Source organism: Hemitrygon akajei, chromosome 4 (genome assembly GCF_048418815.1).
Source record: "Hemitrygon akajei chromosome 4, sHemAka1.3, whole genome shotgun sequence".
Lineage (NCBI taxonomy): Eukaryota > Metazoa > Chordata > Chondrichthyes > Myliobatiformes > Dasyatidae > Hemitrygon > Hemitrygon akajei.
Window position 1 is genome coordinate 138553275 of NC_133127.1, and position 22075 is coordinate 138575349.

At 40.3% G+C, this 22075-nt stretch overlaps 1 protein-coding gene across 8 annotated transcripts in view; it reads left to right on the forward strand.

Annotated features, from left to right (window-relative positions):
- LOC140726699 (disks large homolog 2-like) overlaps positions 1–22075 on the forward strand; it is a 797667-nt gene that overhangs the window by 508519 nt on the left and 267073 nt on the right. The window lies entirely within an intron of this gene.

Sequence of the window (22075 nt, forward strand, 5' to 3'; positions counted from 1 at the left end):
TACCTTCTTCTGCAGGAATGCAGAGATACCTGAACTGCTGAGAAGAAGATTGTTGGAGAGACTCCATGCCCCTCAGAGTACTTAAAATAAATAATATTTGGAATTAATGTAATTCTGTTACCCAAATTGCATTGTAAATAATCAGTTCATTATTTACAGCTTCTTTCTTGTTACCATTGTTGGGAGTTATGCTTGACTTCAGTAAATGTGCATCTTCTGAGATCCTTCAGAGCAATATTCACAGGAGAGCTGTAAAATATTGAAGAAATGTATTTGATACAGGCATAGCAAATGTCGAACACCATACCATTAAATAAATGGGGCATAATCTTCCAGGTGCAGATACAACTTTAATTGTATATCCTTCTGCCCAAGTTACGTTCCAGTTTCAATTCCATTCTCTTGCTCCTCTAAAGGTGTCTTCAAGTTTTAAATAAATTGGTGTATTGTTACTGAGTATAACAGTAGTGTGTGTGTGTGGTCTCCGTCGGACATGGTCGACCATGGGTACTGTGCCTCTGGTAGTCACTGATTTGTCTAGCAGCATCGACTGTGGCTATTGAGACTGATCCTGGAACGGTAGGCTCTGCCACAGTTGCTGCATGTGTAGGGAATCGTGGAATTGTCCGCTGTGCCCTCCATTTAGCTCTCCGCTCCTCAAACTGACTCAGGATCACTCTTTCACCTTGCTCTAGGTGTTGCTGAAGAGTACCTTGCCATTTTTTGCGGTCAACTGCTGTATCCTCCCAGCACTCTGTGTTGATTTTTAAGGCTTTCATGTCACACTTGCGGAGGTCCTTGAAGCAAAGCTGAGGTCTACCAATGTTCCTCTTGCCTGTTGCTAGTTCTCTGTAGAGAATGTTGTTATGTACTCCTAGGGTTCATTTTTCTGTGGACTGTCACTTTAAAACGCTGGGAGAATGAGACTGATTTTTGGACACTTGGATTTCTACTGATTACAAAATTGCTTAGTTACTATGAGAGAGAGAGGTGGAGTTATTTGATGGACAATCAATGTTATGGTTTCTCTGCAGCTTGTTTACGTTTTACAAGGACAGTTGCAGACACACAGAGTTAGAGTCAGGATGGATTCGGTCAATGCAAGACACCAGTGAGTCGGTTACGGGTTTAAACTTTCAGTAGCCCAAAAGGGGTGAGTTGAGATCGATCCAGAGTATTGATAAATGAGTCTCACAAGTTTGCTGCGACTAGAATAAGTTTGCAGGAAGAGAAGAGAGGAGAGGAAGGTTTGAAACAGAAGAAACCTAGTAACAAAGAGGTCAACACGAGGAAATCTGCAGATGCTGGAAATTCAAGCAACACACAAAATGCTGGTGGAACACAGCAGGCCAGGCAGCATCTATAGGGAGAAGAGTTGTCGACGTTTCGGGCCGAGACCCTTCGTCAGGACAAAGAGGTCACTGTTTGGACTCTCTCTCTAAGGAGCCCATAAGGGTGAGTTTGTTTCCATTCGGCTACAAAAGTCTGATTGTCACTTAGTTAATCCACAGGAGTGGGTTCTCTGGTGAGGGGAAAACCTTTGTGAATACCACGTGTCTGTTTACCCTTTGTCTGGATGTGGTGGTTCATTGAAGAAAATTGTGCCAAATCACTGTTGGAGTTATTTCGTATGTCATGGAACTGGATAAGTGTATCACGTTGTGTGTTTGGGGTAACCGTGTGGAATCTACCGATGTGTCAACCCTTGCTTGTTTGGTGGTTCCCTTTGTGATAAGCTACTGTTGGTGATAATCCATACGTGGATTCTGTTTGAGTATCCTGTGGCCTCCACTTTGAGATGTCCCGTAGCTGAATTCCAGTGTGGTACCACTTGTGTTGAAAGGATATTCGTTGAAGATCACTGTCGGTGATATTTCGTGTGTGGAGTGGAACAACTTCGGAGAAAACCTACTGCTATTGTTATTTTGTATTGCTGTCATGGAATCTGCAGAAAATCGACGTAATTGCCTTCTCACAACATTCGCCTTTGGATTACAAACCTCTCACATTAATTAAGCTATGCATCTGAACTGAACTTTTCTTACATACCATCGTAAGACTGTAACTCTTCCTTGAATAAGTTTGGGAACTTTATTTATACCTATATATACATAACACTGCTAACCCTTGGATTACCTGGTTTAAGTTATTATATGACATAGTTACTAATAAAGTAGTGTTTTGTTAACAGCAAAACCAGGCTCTAGGTGTGTTCTATTGTTGCTGATACTTTTACAGGGTTGCGTTTATGTGACAATGTCCTTTGGCAGTCTACCATCCTTCATACGACGGACGTGGCTCAGCTAGCGCAGTCTGCGTTGTCTTAAAAGCGTGAACATTTTGGGAAATTCAGTGCGGGAGAGGACCTCAGAGTTTGGGACTTTGCCTCTCCAGGTGATGCTAAGAATATGGCGAAGGCTGCGCAGGTGAAAACTATTGAATTTCCTCTTCTGTTTGGAGTAGATGGCCCAAGTCTCACTACCATACAGGAGGGTGCTGATAATGCATGCATTGTACACAGCAGTCTTGGTCTTTGTAGCGAGTTTCAGATTCTGCCAGTCCCACGAGGAGAGTCGAGCAAGGATTGATGTTGCTTTGCTGATATGTCTGTTGATTTCAACATCGAGGGAGAGAGTGTCGCTAATGGTCGACCCCAAGTATGTGAACTCGTGCACCACTTCTAGATCGTAATTGTCAATGGCAGTGACTGGTGTCTCCACTATGTTCTGGGCAAGGACATTTGTTTTCTTTAGGCTGATGGTGATGGTGAGCCCAAAGTCCTTGCATGCCTTAGAGAAGCGGTCCATGAGAGTTTGTAATTGCTGTTTGGTGTACAAGGTTATAGCAGCGTCATCGGCAAAGAGCATGTCACGTATTAAAATCTTTCTTATTAAAATTTTTCTTGCTCTCAGGCGTGCAGGGTTGAACAGCCACCCATCAGACCTGGTGTGCACGTAGATGCCTTCTGTCAACGTCCCAAACATGTGCTTCAATAGCATAGAGAAGAAGATGCCGAATAATGTTGGAGCCAACACTCATCCTTGTTTGACTCCACTACGAATAGCAAAGGGTTCTGATGAGCTGCCATCGTACTGAACAGTAGCCCTCATGTCATCATGGAATGACTTGATGATACTTTGAAGTTTTGGGGGACAGCCGATCTTGAGGAGAATCTGAAAGAGCCCATCCCTGCCGACAAGGTCGAATGCCTTGGTCAAGTCAATGAAAGTGACATAGTGGGGTTTCTGTTGTTCCCTGCACTTCTCCTGGAGTTGACGGAGTGAGAAAATCATGTTGACAGTTGACCTCCTTGTGCAAAAACAACATTGGGACTCAGGGTAGACCCATTCTGCCAGAGTTTGTAGACATGCCAGAGTTACACAAGCAAAGACTTTGCCAACAGTACTCAGGAGGGAGCTACCCCTGTAGTTGTTGCAGTTGCTCCTGTTACCCTTGTTCTTGTACAAAGTAACAATTTTGAAGTCGCGCATATCCTGTGGTACGGCTCCTTCCTTTCAGTACTGACGGAGAACCTCGTGTAAAGGTTGGAGGAGTGAACTCTTGCAGTATTTGATGAGCTCTGGAGGAATCCCATCATTGCCAGGAGCTTTCTCTGGGGCCAGACTGTCAATTGCCGTGCTGAAATCCTCAATGGTTGGTTCAGAGTCGAGTTCATCCATGACTGGTAGTCAATCGATGGCATCAATGGCTGAGCTAACAACAACATTTTCCCTCAAGTAGAGCTCAGAGTAGTGTTCTACGCAGCATTCCATTTGCTTGCTTCTATCGGTGATTATTTCAGGGGTGCTGTCTTGCTCTGCGATGGGCCAAGGGCCTTCTTGATACCGTCATACATTGATCTGATGTTGCCAGTCACAGCTGCTGTCTGAATGTCCTCACTGAGCTGGAGCCAGTACTCATTTGCACGTTGCCTTGCAGTCTGTTGCACTTTGCTGCTAGCAGCTCAAAGTGCCTGGAGTGTTTGGTCGGATGGTGAGTGCTTGTACTCTGTGAGAGCTGCACGCTTGGCTTTGATGACGAGTCATGACGTTGGACTTTGCCTCAAACCAGTCACTGCTCTTTTTGGTCTTTCTTCCAAATATAGAGAATGCTGATTTGTGGATGGTGTTGCGAAGGTATGACCATTGTTCTGTTGCAGTGTCTCCTTGTGAGGAGGTAGTCATAACACCCTGTACTGACTTGGCAAACTGGTCAACCCTTTCTGACTGTTTCATCTCTGTTGTGTTGGTGCGAGGTTTTCCAGTCTGTTTGGAGTGGTGGATTTTCTTTGGACGTAGTTTGATCTTGCAGTATACTAAAGCATGATCCGTATCGCAGTCTGCACTGTGGTATGAGCGGATGATTAGTACAGAGTTGATGGAAGAGTGCCTGGCGATGATCATGTCTAGCTGGTGCCAGTGTTTAGACCGTGGATGTCACCATGAGACCTTGTACTGCGACTTCATCTGAAAGTAGAAGTTAGTTACACACAGGCCATGACAGGAGCAGAACTCCAGGAGACGTTGTCCATTGTCATTTATTTTACCAGTTCCAAAGTGGCCAAGTCAAGGTGGCCCGGAATCGTTATCGGCTCCTACTCTGGCGTTGAAGTCACCAAGGAGAACGAGGTGCTCATCACTGGGAATATTCCTGACAACAGCTTCTAATTTGTCGTAGAACATGTATTTTTCCTCAGAGGTGGAGTTCAAGGTAGGAACATACACACTGACGAGAGATACTGGTCCATGACTGGTGTGTAGGCGGAGAGTCATAAGTCATTCTGATCCATTTTCTGGTGGCTCCACCATTTGTAACAAGGAGTTCCTAACGGCAAAACCTACTCCATGCTTGCGGGGCTCGTCTTTTTCCCTGCCAGAAAAATGTGTAGTCCCTTTCCTTCAGTGTACCTGAATCCACCACACTTGTTTCTTGTAGGGTAGCTATATCTACCTTGAGCCTTAGTAGCTCATTGTTAATAACCACTGTTTTTTGTGCATCTTCGATATCCTTGAGCTTTTAGTCAAGTCGAGTCATCATTGTGCAGACATTCCAACATCCCAACTTGTCTCATTCAATTTGCTTTCTTTCTTGTCTGGTGCGGTAGTTACAATCAGCTCTTCGTGGAATAATCCATTATCCCCATGCACCCAATGAGGAAGACTGACTGTGGTGGGACAGCACCTTATTGACTGGGGGTTGCCCAGCTTGAGGTGGGCAGTAGCTGTCCACTGAAACGCAATGGTCTCTCTCACCATTGGAAGCAACCCCTGGCACCATGCTCTACGCCAATCAAGCATTATGACTTATAACTGGTAACTGCTGCTTTCCATGTTTGTCCGAAGCTGGAGTGACCTCTCCAGAGCACAAGCCAAGGCAGGATTGATAGGGAGATCTGTCTGTTGCCCATGCAGTGGGACCCCCACCCCTCCATGCTGATGACAGGTCCAAAGGAACGATGAAAGTTGATACAGTTTGATGCTAGCAGCATCGCAGGAGTTGGCGTGCCGGTGCTGACTACAGCAGTCAGCCGCTCTTGGGACTCTGACTCCGGATTTTTCCTCGGGGTTTATTCCCAAAGCCTTTCCCGTGAGCAGGTATAGCCACAAGGCAGCGGAGGTTTGAATTGGAGTTTTCCCTCTCTTAGATGAGCTATCATCCGTGGTTAATGAACTCCATTTGCCTGGACCAACTGGTTTTAAGTCACCAGTGGCCCGCCTTTGCCCCTTCTCCTGTCAGTGAGAACAGCTCCACCGGGCATAAGAACTATGCCACACGTGAAGGCCTGGAGTTGGACTTGGTTGTCAGAGGCTGTTTGAGACGCACGCCATGAAGAGCATTTGTTTAGCAGTGGGAGCTCATCCCCACTGCTATCCTTTGGCTATGACTACCTTAGGAACCTGTTAGGAATTATAACAGTAGTACAGTGGAAAGAAATGTATGGTAACATGAAGAAATGAAATTCTGAGTACTGGAATGAATTGGTTCTAGGGTATGGCGTGAAATTTAAAAAAAAACAAACATCTATTTTTTGGACCTGCTACCAAGTTCACAGCACTGTTACAAATAATTTGACACTAATTGGCTGCCACATTTGAAGATCATTCGATAGTAAATGTGCAAACTGGAAAGGCACGTGAATGGAGCAATAGGTACACTTGTAGAATTTAGGTAGGCGTGTTATTAATGAAAATTTGCCCATTAATATATAATTAATAATATATTAAATCTGAATAGATTGTTGGAGGAAATTTCCATTGCTGTTAACAATATTAACTAAACCATCAATTATGATCTGATATGCAAAATAATCCTAGTTTTCTAAAGATGTGATTGTAAATTATAGTTATTGGATTACTATGACAAGAGACAATATTGACTTTTACTCTATTTATATAAATTATTATTTCATTCTCAATATTGGTTTTAGTGCCACACAGGCAATTTAATGAGATGGTGATCGTCCTATTCTAAATATGGGAAGTAATTTAGTTGGATTTTGTCAGTCCTTAGACCCTGGAACTATGAGATAAGTACAGTCTCAACTGAAGCCATACTCACTGAAATGATGAACTTCTGCAGTACATTTAAGCTCTGCCAATATAATGAGCTAGAACCATTCCTCCTATAAAAATACTAGGCAAACCAAGTCCTTGTGGTTGACTTGAATTTCTGTAAAGTGGCATAGGATGAGATTAGATTAGCTTTATTTGTCACATCTACATCGAAACATTGAAGCGTACAGTGATATGTGTTGTTTGCGTCAAATTATATCAGTAAGGACTGTGCTGGGGGCAGACTACAACTGTTGCCGTGCTTCCGGCGCCAACATAGCATGCCTACAATTTACTAATCCTAATCCATACATTTTTGGAATATGATAGATACAAGAGCACCCAGTAATGTACAGACACAAAGCCAGCCTCCTGGAATGAAATTTAGTGTTGTACTGGATTTGAAAACAGGGGCCAAAGAATACATTTGAAGGAATTTAAATTGCCTAGTACTTATTCTTCTTCTTGTGCAGTCATTCGTCTCTGTTGAGATGAATGGACACACTATTCCTGGAAATGGTTTAGCAGGCAGATTTCTGAAAAACTGTATTTTATAATCTGAGCTAATTTTAAATAGAGACTCCAGATATAAGCAAAAGTATACTGAATCATTCCAGTCATTTCATACTATGGTATCCTTTTTCACATTGAAATAATTTCTTATTTGTCTCTAAAGCAGAAAATAATTATTAGTAGGAATGGAGTATTTTAAGGCATTTATTTAATAACGTTTCAAGCAAAGAAGTATTTTATATTTTCAAGTTCCTTGCTGTCTTCTGTTTAATTGCTTACTTTCCACACAGTGGAAGTTGTATGTTGCTGACATATTTTAATGATTGATTATAACTACTTTATAGAAGCACCAATTTTTAACCAGATATTGTACTCATTGTTGATGTTTCATAAATAAGGTTTAATTGATTGGCTTGTACTTGTGTTATCTTTGATGATACTCTATTAGGAGCATCGGAAATATCGTATAGTTATAGATATATTTTGCAATTGGTCTTTTTTCCAGGTGAATGTTAATTTGTAACAAAATGTTCTAAGTACAGGTAGTCCCCGGGTTACGTACGAGTTCCGTTCCTGAGTCCGTCTTTAAGTCGGATCTGTACATAAGTCGGAACAAGTACATCCGGTATTATTTAGTGTCAGTTAGTCAAACATTTGTCTTAGTATATAGTATATATTTTACCTTTCTATGCATATAAAACACTTAAGAAATGTATGCATTCCAATAATTAAACCACTGCGTTGCTTAATAATAATTGTAGCTTTCATCGGGCAGGGCCTTCACATGCTCCATTATTCTCACTTCATCCTTTAAAATTGTTCCGATCCTTGACTGACTGTAACCTAAAGCTTTTCCAATGACTGATGTCATTTCAATTCTTTACAAACGCTTTATTATTTCCACTTTATTTTCAATCACGATCGCTTCCCATCAACAGAACAGAAACACTGTGGGCGGCAGGTCCCGACCTCCGCCAGCTCCCAAGGTTCGCTGGGTCCGAAAGTCCACTGCACTAAGACTGGTTAAATGGGACAAGTGGGGGCTGTGCTGGGTTTGGGTACTGTATTTGATCAATATTCCGCGTGGGAATTTAAACTGGAGGTGGCGGTGTTTTTTTTTACGAGGTCGAGTTGCCCGCTCGACACCAACCCGGCACGGATGGTGTGGGAGTCACTGGATCGGCATCAACCCGGCACGGGAGCGGTCTGTCACTAGATCGAACTCGGGAACCTTCGTTCTCCAGCCCGGTGCTGATCTCACTGTGCCACCAGCCGACCGGAACGGGGAAGGGGGCGGGGTCAGGGTGAATCTTGCTAAGAAAAATTTAAGCCAAATACAAAGTTACATATTCAACACAGTGTCAACGGCAATGACTTAAAATGGCGGACGGTGTCGCGATCCAACTTAAAATGGCGGATGGCGTTCTTCCTCGGTTCGTAAGTACGAGTTGTCTGTAAGTCGGACGTTTGTAACTCGGGGACTACCTATATTAAAAATCTTTAATCTTGTTATGGAACAATAATTAAAATGCCACTCCCACTGCCTTCACTTGAAAGCTAAATTATATATTTTCCACATGCACAACTGCAACTGTATTAACTGTTTATCCTTAGAATCAAAATTAATTAACATTGTGGAATAATTCAGCTTTTATTTATTACTTCGGTCAGATGATCTCATTTATAGCTATTAACTCAATTCTAGGAATAATTACACAGTAACATAGAATACTGGAGTGCAGCCTAGAGTAGGTAGCTTGAAAGTGGACAGAGGCCTTGTTACAGGAGAGGGCAAAGAAAACAGGAGGGAAAGGAATAGTTACAAGTTCAACAGTGAAGGAAATGAGTGTAGACAGAGTGTGACCAGAGATAATAGGACCACCAAAGCCAGCCCTTCCTCGATAAGCTTGATCTCCTGTTTAAGGACACTCCAGGAGCTTCCTTGAGCAGGGGATTCCCACTCTCTGCTGATATCAGCCCTGTACTGCCTCAGGAAAGCCCGTCGGTGATTAAACACAGAGTTTTCCTCAGGGCTGAAGAGTAAGGGGAAGCATGGGAAGGAATTGGGGTTTGAGGTGGGAAAGAAAATGTATGTAAAGTGAAGATCAGAGCCTCAAAGGGGGAAGGGTGCCTGGTCCAGGAAAGGTAATGAAGGGTGTCATGAAGCGAAGTGTGAAAGATATACAGGGTTGAAGGAAAGCAGTCTGAGAGAAGAACATGAAATTCAGGGCCTAAAACATCACAACCCTCAGGACAGCTCTAATAGTAATTAAGACGAATGTTGTTTCCCTATTGATCAAAACTCTTTGATCATGGCATTGGTACTCTGAATGAAATATGGTAGACCTGAGAGATTTAGGAACAAAACAATGGGTACATCCTTTTTTTTTTGGAAGTGTAAACCAAAAGAGAAACACCTTGCCATCAAGAACAAGATAGTCTAGTGTTTTATCAAATGCCTCTATGATCTTATAGCCTTCCAACTCCAATTCCCATGAACAGAGAAACAGCAACTTCAGTCATCAACACACATCCTAATCATGGAGGACTTCTTCACTGCTCTTGCAAAACCTGTGACTCACATATCAAAAGAAGACAAGCTGATCCTCCTATTTGACTTCAGTGCCAGGATTGAGAAGGATACAGTTCTCTGCCGAGACACGACTGCCAAGAAGTGAATAGGGAAAATTAAGCCTGATGAAGCCTTCCTGCTGAAAAATGCTTGAAACACCATCTCGTCATAACAAAACAAACATGATGTATCATTAGAGAAACAACAGAGTAATCCTTAATCCATGCTTTAGCATCTGTAAGTAATTTCATTGCCCGAGTAAAAGACCACATGTGTCTTCATTATTTGTACCAGTGTGTGTTCAGTTGGCTACTGACTATTCCTTCTGTTAATTTAATCAGCCAGGCCCAAAAAAGAAACAGTAACAGCAACAAATGATCCTCTTAGACACCACCCCACCTGATAATTCCTTATAAATAAGGGCTACAGATTTTCCACTTTATTTGACCTGCTTTAATACCCACCATATTTATCATATAGAAAGAAACTCTTGAATTCTCTACCATAATACATCAAGACTACTTTGAAAAGAACAACTAGGATATCTTGAATCTAACTAAATGCAAACACCTGGAGCTCTAAGATTAGAAAATCTTAGAAAAGATTAGAAAATGCTGTAAGGGAGGAAAACAGTTCTACTAGCACCTGAAGACCGAGGCCCAACAGAAAATATTTGACCTAAGGAAAAGATGATGGGTTGAAAGTGCACTAGAAATCCAGAAATCCACCATAGCCATGACATGCAGATTTCTTCATGCTACCTTCAATCCAAGCACCTGTGGTCCCTCCATGCTAGGATCAAAGAAAGAGATGAACTTATTACCTACAGTGTTAGAGCCTCCTGGAAGGAACTTAGAAGAACTCTTCCAATTATGGTTGTGACATGAGCATTCTTGACATCATTCTACAGCAAACAATCCAATGACCCTTGCGGAACAACCAATGTGCCTCAAAAAAAAGTGAGGCCTTCGAAACAGACTATGTGTCTGCTTACATGTTACCAGTTGGAGAAGAACTGCAGTCATAATTTCACATTCTTGTTTCCTAGATTTTGGAAGAGGAGGACCTGGTAATGTCACAATTGTGACCATAATCAGGTTAGGTGACAAATCCCAAACGATAGACAGGTCTCCCTGTTTTCTACCACATGGATGATTATCACCAGGCTCCTCTTCAAGTCTCCTATCTCAGGATCTAATCATCAGGTCTGTGAATCATAGTATAGATTGTCTATTTAGAGACACAATGGACATACACTGGTTTGTGCATCAACTCCAAGTGAAATGTTGGAGGCAGCATCAACCAGTATACGTGGGCTTTTTTGATGTCATAAACACCTACTTTATCAATCAAATGAGACGTGACGCCCATCTTCACTGAGATAAGGTCTATTGTGAAACATCCTTCTCAAATTTAGCTGCCTATAAAAGCTCCATCATACTTCTAAGCAACACACCAAAAATGTGGAGGAACTCAGCAAGTCAGGCAGCATCTGTAGGAAGGAATAACAGTCAACATTTCAGGCTGTGACCCTTCATCAGGACTTCTGCATTATGATAGAATGCAAGCCATGAGTTTAACTACTGAGTCCATAACAGACCCTATTCTCAGTGAAGGTTGCTGCCAAGAAAGTTTAGCAGTCCCAAAACTTCCTCTGTCTTCTCTGCTGCAAAACTGCAACTCTTCTCCAACAAGTTTCCTGCTGGAGTGCAGCCAATGTACAGGACAAATGGGAAATTGTTCAATGTTTGTCATTTAGCAAATGATACTTGTATATTTGTACTATCAGAGGCTTAGTCCCAATCACTATTGGCTTATTCACTGAAGCATTCATAAGGATAATCCTTGCATAAACAAAGAGATTCTACAGTTACTGCAAATCTAGACCAGAACACACATAATGCTGGAGAAACTCAGCAGGTCAGGCAGCATCTGTGGAAAGGAATAACAATCAATGTTTCAGGCTGAGACCCTTCATTAGGATCGAAAAGAAGGGGGCAGAAGCCAGAATAAGAAGGAGGGGCAGAGAATGGAGCACAAACTAGCAGGTGATAGGTGAAACCAGGTGAGGGGAAGTTGGGTGAGTGGGGAAGGGGTTTGATGTGAGAAGCTGGGAGGTGAAAGGTGGAAAAAGTAAAGGCCTGAACAAGAAAGGATTTGATAGGAGAGGAGAGTGGACCATAGGAGAAAGCAAAGGAGGGGCACCAGAAATAAGTGATAGGCATGCGGGGAGAAGAGAAGGGTGAAAGGGGAGACAAAATGGGCAATGGAAAAAGATAGAGGGGATAGAGGCTACCCAGAGAGAATGTTACTCCTCCAACCTGAGAGTAGCATCATTGTGGCAGTAGAGGAGGCTATATAGGTTTCATCAAGTACCTTCGCTCTATCTGCTACAACAGCCAGAGTTCTACTTCACATTCTTATTCCAACATGTCAATCCATACCTTCCTCTACTGCAATAATGATGCCCCTCCTCCTCCTCTTTTTCCCATGGTGCACTCACCTCTCCACTTCACCTATTATATCCTCTCAGAACTCCAATAAGTTGTCAAACAGGACATGCCCTTCATGAATCCATGCCGTGTCTGCTTGATGCAACCCTTCTGCCCTGATGTCTCTATTTTTTACTCAATGATTTCGTGAAAAAGTTTAACTGCCACTGACTCATGGGAATCCTTGGACCCTATAATCCAAAAAAGGAAAAGGAGCAAGTGGGATAGAATGTGTCCATTTACCAGGATAACACAGAAACCTAACATTAAGGACAAAAGTAGTGCATCACTTTCCAAACTACAGACTCGCCTTACTAGATACCTATGCCTCTGCTTACAGATGTCACATTGGACTGATCAGCTATCATTAGCTAAAATGGAATGGAAGCAAGTCATTCTCAATCCTGAGGGACTGCCTAATAAGAAGAGTGCAGAGAAAATAGGACAGTACTAAAATAAACATGTTGCTATACACAGTAATCCATGGCAACAGTAATAGTTTGCTCCAATTTTTTCTGGCTATGTCCATAAGAAATGTTTATGAATAAGCTTTAATCACCAAGCTTGTTACCCATTCCACAAGTCTACTATACTTTCTAAGTTGAAACAGATAACTCCCTATAAATAATACTTTAATTCTTGCTAATATTTTTACAATGAAAACTATAGCATTTTCTAATCATCATTTGTAGTGTTTTGCAATATTTGTTTTTGACTTTATAATGATTTAATCAGAAAAAATAGCATTATGAAAAGAATACTGCAATTCATGCATAAATGTAGCTCCCACTTGAACTCAATATCCCCCTTTGACTATTACACTCAGGCACATCTGATACTGTGATGTTATTTCTATGGAATTATACAATGATCACACCACCACATGATGGTGTACCTGGTAAGGTACAGAAATGTTTGCCGACCAACTAACTGGAGTGTTCAAGGATATCTTTAACCTCTCACTGCTGCAGTTGGAGGTCTTCAATGGCTTTAGAAAGGCATCAATCATACCAGAGTCGTAGAAGAGCAAGGTGAGTTGCCTTGGTGACTAGCACTTGGAAGCACTCACATTTACTGTGATGAAGTCCTTTGAGAGATCAGTCATGGCAAGAATTAACTCTTGCCTAAGCAAGGATCTGAACCCACTGCAATTTTCTTACTGTCACAATAAGACCGCAACAGGTGTAACTTCACTGGCTCTCCACTTGGTGTTGGATCACTTGGACAACAGCACGGTGCTGTTTATTGATCGTGAATGAGGCCTCCATCGGTCAGGGCCGATCATGGATGTTGTATTCTAACTGTCTAGATTTGAAAGCCAGGTCAGTACAATATGGAGAGCAAGCTGTTGCCCAAGTAGCAAGCTCCCACTCTCCACGCATCTGGTGAACCCAAAGGAACAGCAGAGACTGATACAGTTTGACACTAGCAATGTTGCAGCAGTTGCCAGTCAGTGTTGAACTCAATGTAGGGCTGCCTTAGGGGCTCCATTTCCAGATTTTATATTTGGGGTTTATTCCCGAAGCCTTCCCCATGAGTATGTATAGCTGCAAAGTAGCAGAGGTTTGAGATCAGAATTTTCCTTCTCCAAGATGAGCTGCAAACCATGGCTGATGAGCCCCATCTGCCAGAAGCGACTGGTTTTAAGGCACCACTGGCCTTAATCCTTCATTGGAACAGTTCTCCTGTCAGTTGAACCAGTTTTGTCAGGCTTAGTAGCTAAGCCACATGTGAAGGCCAGGAGCTGGACTTGGTTGTCTGATGCTATTGAACTCACATGCCATTGGCAACATTTAATAGGTAGTGGGAGCTTGTCCCCACTACCACCCCCGACTATAAGAACCTTATTGATTACAGCTCAGCATCTGATACTATCATCCCTTCAGTAGTAATCAGCAAGTTTCAAAACCAGAACCCCTGTACCTCCTTCTACAACTGGATCCTTGACTTCCTCATTCAGAGACCATGGTCAGTATGGATGAGTAAAGATATGTCTTCCTCACTGATAATCAACACAGACATAACTTAAGGATACGTTCTTAGTCTGCTGCTTTATTCTCTGTACACTCATGATTGTGTGGCGAGGCATGCCTCAATCACCATCTAAGTTTGCAAATGACACCACTGTTGTTTGGAGAATCTCAAACAACAATGAAGAGACATATAGGAGTGAGAAAGATGGGTTGATTGAGCAGTATCTCAGCAACAACCTTGCAGTCAGCATCAGCAATATCAAGGAATTGATTATAGACTTCAGGAAGGAGAAGTTTGGGAACACACACCAGTCTACTTTGAGGACTCAGCAGTGGAAAGGGTGAGCAGCCCCAAATTCCTGTGCATCAGCATCTCAGAGGGTCTATTCCAGGCCCAATACATTGATGCAATCATGAAGAAGGCATGCCAGAGGCTACACTTCATTTGGAGTTTGAGGACACTCTAGTAAATTTTTACGATGTTCAATGGAGAACATTCTGAGTGGTTACATCATTGTCCAGTATGGAGTCTCCAATGCACAGGATCAAAGAGGCTGCAGAAGGATGTAGCTCAGCCAGCTATATCATTGACACAGCCATCTATCAATGTGTCAAAAAGGCAGCATCCATCAGTAAGGACCTTCACCATCTCTGACATGTCCTCTTCTCATTACCGGCATCAGAGATGAGGTAAAGGTGCCTAATGACTGACACTCAATGTTTTAGGATTAGCTTCTTCCTTTCTGCCAGAAGATTTCCAAATACTACCTCGCTATTCATCTTTTGCACTAATTGATTGCTTTTTAAATTGTAATTTTTTGAAGAAGTTACAAGGAATGTTGATGAGGGTAAGGCAGTGGATGTAGTCTATATGGACTTCAGCAAGGCCTTTGACAAAGTTCCACATTGAAGGTTAGTTAAGAAGGTTCAGTCGTTAGGTAGTAATGCTGGAGTAATAAAATGGATTCAACAGTGGCTAGATGGGAGATGCCAGAGAGTAGTGGTGGATAATTGTTTATCGGGATGGAGGCCGGTGACTAGCGGGGTGCCTCAGGGATCTGTTTTGGGCCCAATGCTGTTTGTAATATACATAAATGATCTGGATGATGGGGTGGTAAATTGGATTAGTAAGTATGCCGATGATACTAAGGTAGGAGGTGTTGTGGATAATGAGGTGGGTTTTCAAAGCTTGCAGGGAGATTTATGCCGGTTAGAAGAATGGGCTGAACGTTGGTAGATGGAGTTTAATGCTGAGAGGTGTGAGGTTCTACATTTTGGCAGAAATAATCCAAATAGAACATACAGGGTAAATGGTAGGGCATTGAGGAATGCAGTGGAACAGAGAGATCTAGGAATAACAGTACATAGTTCCCTGAAGGTGGAGTCTCATGTAGATAGGGTGGTGAAGAAGGCTTTTGGAACGCTGGCCTTTATAAATCAGAGCATTGAGTACAGAAGTTGGGATGTAATGTTAAAATTGTACAAGGCATTGGTAAGGCCAAATTTGGAATATTGTGTACAGTTCTGGTCACCGAATTATAGGAAAGATATCAATAAATTAGAGAGAGTGCAGAGACGATTTACTAGGATGTTACCTGGGTTTCAGCACTTAAGTTACAGAGAAAGGTTGAACAAGTTAGGTCTCTATTCATTGGAGCGTAGAAGGTTGAGGGGGGATTTGATCGAGGTATTTAAAATTTTGAGAGGGATAGATAGAGTTGACGTGAATAGGCTGTTTCCATTTAGAGTAGGGGAGATTCAAACGAGAGGACATGATTTGAGAGTTAGGGGGCAAAAGTTTAAGGGAAACACGAGGGGGTATTTCTTTACTCAGAGAGTGATAGCTGTGTGGAATGAGCTTCCTGTAGAAGTAGTAGAGGCCAGTTCAATTGTGTCATTTAAGGTAAAATTGGATAGGTATATGGACAGGAAAGGAGTGGAGGGTTATGGGCTGAGTGTGGGTAGGTGGGACTAGGTGAGATTAAGAGTTCGGCATGGACTAGGAGGGCCGGAATGGCCTGTTTCCGTGCTGTGATTGTTATATGGTTATATGGTTAATTTATAGTAATTTTTAATGCCTTGCACTGTACTGCTGCCACAAAACAACAAATTTCATTATATATGTCAATGATAATAAACCTGATTCTGATTCAATGGGGTATAAAATCCAACTCAGTAAATGATCATGTGATGTTAAATGTTAAATTTGAGTCTCAGTATCTTGGCAAGCTGATACACCTGTAAGACTTAAACATTGACTTGCTTGATGAATCTTTCTTTTTATTCCTTTTCTAAAATAGGTCTCAGCTTAAAGAATTAAATGTGTTTTCTTGTCAGTAACTCTCCCAATTTTAAATGCCAGCACCACACATAAAATGCTGCAGGATCTCAGCACATGAGGCAGCATCTGTGGAAAAGAGTAAACAGCCAGTGTCTTGGCCCGAAATCCTTCATCAGGACTGGAAAAAAATAGATGAGTTTAGAGCAAAAAGCTGAGGGAGGGAAGGAAGAAGTACAAGCTGGTAGGTGATAGGTGAAACTAGGAGAGGGGGAGGAGTGAAATAAATAGCTGGGAAGGTGAAAGAGATAAAAGGCTGGAGAAGGGTGGATCTGAGAGGAGAGAGGACAAGACCATGGAAGAAAGGGAAAAGTGAGAAGCATCAGAGAAAGGTGATGGGCAGGTAAGGGGATAAGGTGAGAGAGGGAATTGGGAATAGGGAATGGAAGTGGGGGAGGGGGAGCATAGCTGGAAGTTCAAGAAATCGATGTTCATGCCATCAGGTTGGAGGCTACCCAAACAGAATACAAGGTGTTGCTTCTAAAACCTGACTGTGGCCTCATCATGGCAGCAGAAGCAGGAGACCAACGTAGATTGGGAGATCGCTTTGCCAAGCAAAGTGGGATCTCCCAGTGGCCACCCATTTCAATTCTAGTTCCCATCCCCATTCAGATATATTAGTCCATGACCTTCTCTACTGCTGCGAGTGTAGGAAACAGCATTTGAGATTAATAAAGCCTTTTGAGGCTTTTAAAAAAGCTCCTTAGTTCTGCTTGTGTGTGTTCTATAGTTGTTTTACGAAATCTGCAGTACAGTATAAAATCTTGTAACATCAAAACTCAGTAGATTAACAGGAAAAAAAATTAAGAAAGTTACAGCAAAATGGCCTTGCCTCAGCCTCTTTCTCGTATCCAGTGAGCATTTTTGCAGTTTCTAAACCCTGTCTTGGGTAACTTTCAAAGAGAATCTCAAGAGAAGCACTACTTTTGTAGATGTCTTTAAATGTCCTTTTTTCAAAATACTTATAAATGGTGTTGGATGCAGATCCATTTCTAACTTTCAAAAATGAATTGAATAATGATCAAACTTGCAGAACAATAGAGGAAAAGAAGGGGTTGAAATAGATACACTTTCTAAGATCTAGGACAGAGTTGTATTTCTTATTTCTAGGCAATATAGTGCTATGACTTAGCATAATCAAGACCTCATTATAAATCATATGCAATGAATATTTTACTAATTTGCCTTGACATTATGAACACAAAAAAGGAGAAAATGGCTGAAACAGCCTATAATATTAAGCATAAATAAATATATCTAATTTCTGTAAATGTTAAAGCTGATATTTCATCATGAAGTTTGTCCCACTGAAAATCTTGTCATGATCTCAGAATCAGATAAGGAGCATGGCAACTTTATGTTCATAAAATACGTTTGAAGGATTTTGGGACTCTTCAAAATAAGCACACTTTATGAGGCACACATTAGTCCTATATTAAACATCTTTCTGTATTTAAGTTACTAACATGATAATACCAAAGGAATTATAAATTGTAACTTTGTTCAGTAACTTTACTAGAACTTAAATTTAAATCTGAATTTATTTAGACTATTATACTGCATTTATGGAAAATTTTATTCCTGATTTTCAAAATGCATTTATTGTTCTTGGTCTTTCTCTTAATTGCAATACCCTCTGCTCAATAATAGGAAAGTAGTAATTTTCTATTTTCTAAGCCACATTAATTCACTTTAGGGAGGAATTCATTCTTTAGTCCTATTATTTGGTGTGGTAAGATGTCACTCACAGTCTGCCTTTAGCCTAACTATAAATTAGTAAATTAACGACCGTTTACTCATTTTCAATTAACTGAACCTCTCGTTTGTTAAAAAATATACATCTTTATATATGCTAAATTGCATGTTTTTTCCTGAGTTGTTATTTTTTATTGTTTGGACTATTGCTATTTCCATTTATCATATAACATCTTAATGTAGCATTTTATTGTTGTATTTTTCTTTTGGAATAACATGTGTTGGTAGTCTGTAAAATAGCCCTAATGGAAATTTCAACTATAATATTTTCTAATTAAGGGATTTGTGTGTCAGTCCTTTTTCACCAAATTCAGAGGACAATTTTGGAGAATTATAGGTGAGGCCCCAGTTCTGTGAAGAACTATAGATAGATAGAGAGAGGGAAAGGGAGAGGGAGAAAAACAAAGAAAAACACATGGTTTGCAGTTGCTCATTTCACTGTTTTATACTCTGTGTTGCTTATGGTCATGTCACCAAGAATCAGGCATATACAAACTATCGGATCTGAAATGCATAAATAAGTTTTTCTTCAAAAATCAGTAGTGAGCACAATTGGTGTGGCATTGACTGGAAGTATGGCCTTTATTTCAGCTCTAGTGCACTTCTTTAAGCAGTGTTCCTACTTTAACAATAAAATCATCTCTAATAGATTTACTGATTGCCACTGTCTTTGAAAATACCATGAGAAGTAATTATTCACCATAAATCATTAACTATTGTTAAGACCTATCTTTAGGAAAGGTGATTATAATATATGCATGCATTTATTTACATGATATTGTTAAGGTTTAATATTAACCTAATTAATATATGTGTCAAGAACATAATTTGAATCCTGACTAAAACATTCTTTGTCTATTAAATAAAAGAATGACAGAATATAGAGGAAATTGTTCCATCCTTGTTTATTGTGCATCAAAATAGTCGGGGCCAGAAGTTAATATATGTGTTAAATATTTACATATTTATGAATGGCTGCCATGTGTGACAACAAAAACTTGCACAACATGTTGCTGTAACGTGACAAATCACCATGTTTCCTGGCTATAAAAACAGCTGAATAAATCCTTGACATCTGCCTAAACTACACTCACAGGCTTAGTATTTTAAGGTTATTTTAGTTTTTTTTCACTATCACTTTTGATATAGGCAGCCAGCCTCTTTAGGAGGTAAATGGTAGAGTTCCATTATTTGAATCTTTGGGGAGCTACTTACTTAAATTTAGCTAACAGTTTCAGGATAGAACATATACCTTTAAGTATTTTTCATGTAGTTGTAAAATTAAGGGTGATATGGAGTTTCTAGAGTAATTAGCCATTTGTTGTGAAGCATTGTTTTTAGAGATTTCAGAATAATTTATAATTATTCCAGATTTGTTAGTGAAAATGGTTTATAATTTCTAAAGTTCTTCAGCTAGCATTCAGGGAAAACCAGATTGTAAAATCACAACTGATGTGAAATTGAAGCCATTAGCATTCTGTACAAGATTTAACAGTACACTGGAACAATAAAAACAGCTTTTAACAGACAAATAACTCTGTAGGAGATTGTTCTTGTTTTCATTCATGCTCTGAATCTATAACAACTAATGATTTCTGCCCTGTTATTTAGCAGAACTGTATGAATGTAGGTATTGTGAAGGGTTGATTGTGCATCAATATTGTGATCCTTATTTTCAACAGCTTAGCAAATATTTATGTATATCCAGGGATTGTATCAAGCTAAATATAAGGCTATAACCTACAAAACTATGTAGCAACCTTAGTCATTAGTCTTCAGAAAAAAAGTATTAAAATAAAAGATGGGAAATTAGAGCAGAAATTGGTGATTTGACCTTTCTGAATGATTCAGACTGAGCTATGCTGCCTCTCAGAAATAGATTACATGATACTTACAATGGTAATGTATGTGATTACACATTGCTTTAAACTTGCAGTTAACATTGGGAAAATTGTTGAAACAAGTTAAAAGTAGGTGAAGGGAGATCCAAAAAGATCAATTTTAAAATATATTGTTACTTTGCTTAGCACACAGAATGCTTTCCCTGGAACAAAAGTACAAATAAAATCTGCACGACAGAGGGTTATTATTAAGTTATGTGCAGAGAGGTGTATAATTAACAGTGTTTCTGTACTAGAAATGTGGTGTAAATATAAATGAGGTGCCCCAATATTTGTCTGCACAGTTCTCCCCAACCTAAAGACTTCCATTGTAGCAAGCTTAATGGAAGAGACATTAGTATGTCTGAGTGGTGCAGTAATTCATTAAGCATGTGCTGCCAGTCCAAGGTTGCAAGCCTAAGCCCCATCCAACAACAACCTTTCGAGGCAACCTCCTCTCTGCATTGAACTGTGGTAGGAAAGGGCAAGGATTCGTGCCAGGTTCTTAGTGTTTGTCAGTATAACAGTGCACAACAGAGGGGAGGCAGAGGTTTACACAAAGTTTGCAACACAACAGCTCACAACCTGAGTGGATGCCTTTTGTAAACTAAAGCTGAGCCCATACTGTACCTGTGAGCACTCAGTCTGAGGATCAAGGATGCTGATGTGAACTAATGCTTTGTTAGGTAGTATCTGAGTACGAATATGTTCAACTTTAATGTATGGATCTATTTTTTTAAGCAGAATGACTCCCCTTAGCACTAATGATTGACTGATAACTTACCCACATGTATTGATCTGTTGTTCTGCACATGTGCATTCTGCCACTCTCTCTCTGTCTCTATGCTATGTAAATATATAGTTGGAAGTCAGAAGTTTACATACATCTTAGTCAAATACATTTAAACTCAATTTTTCACAATTCCTGACTTTTAATCCTAGAAAACATTCCCTGTGTTAGGTCAGTTAGGATCACTACTTTATTCTAAGAATGTGAAATGCCAGAATAATAGTAGAGAGAATGATTTATTTCAGCTTTTATTTCTTTCATCACTTTCCCAGTGGGTCAGAAGTTTACATACACTTTGTTAGTATTTGGTAGCATTGCCTTTAAATTGTTTAACTTGGGTCAAACATTTTGGGCAGCTTTCCACAAGCTTCTCACAGTAAGTTGCTGGAATTTTGTTCCATTCCTTCAGACAGAACTGGTGTAAATGAGTCAAGTTTGTAGGCCTCCTTGCTCGCATGCACTTTTTCAGTTCTGCCCACAAATTTTCTAGGATCAAATGTTAGGAATTGTGAAAAACTGAATTTAAATGTATTTGGCTAAGGTGCATATAAACTTCTGACTTCAACTGTACCAGTTAACCTCACCTCCGCATGTGTACTTTGATTTAATTGATATGTAGTTGCACAGAAACAACATTGGGTACAAAAACTAAGTAGACTGAAAAAGTTTATGCATTTTAGTCAATGGATTTGTAATAAAAGAGTTAAAACTTTCATCAGAATATGTTAAAAATTTTGTTAAAAATCCCATATGTATTTAAGCACTCATGTTACTGGATGATTCATACAATAGCTGAAGTGAGTTATTTAGTTTTCATCCTGAGGATTTCCTCAAACATTTAGCACCATAATGGAGTCTATTCATTTTGAGAAAGATAGGTAGTAGTCTTTAAGTGTTATAGTAAATGAAACTGCCACTGCATTGCAGTATCACTCCAGCTGGCGCCTACTGCAGAGCCTTGGAATGACATTATAACAGGAAGGTATTTTTCTCATTGATGATGTGGCTCAGCAAACCAATTAAACTTTGCAGGCTATTGACCATATTTTTTTAAAACTTTCTAATTATAATTTAATTAGATCAAATGATGGAAATGGTTTTGAAAACCATGTTGTGTATTTGGAAGCTATTTTAATAGTTTATTGCATCTGCTCTTTAGTTAACCTTGACTGAATTTTCTCCGTAATTGTGTCATGATGTATTAATAGTGA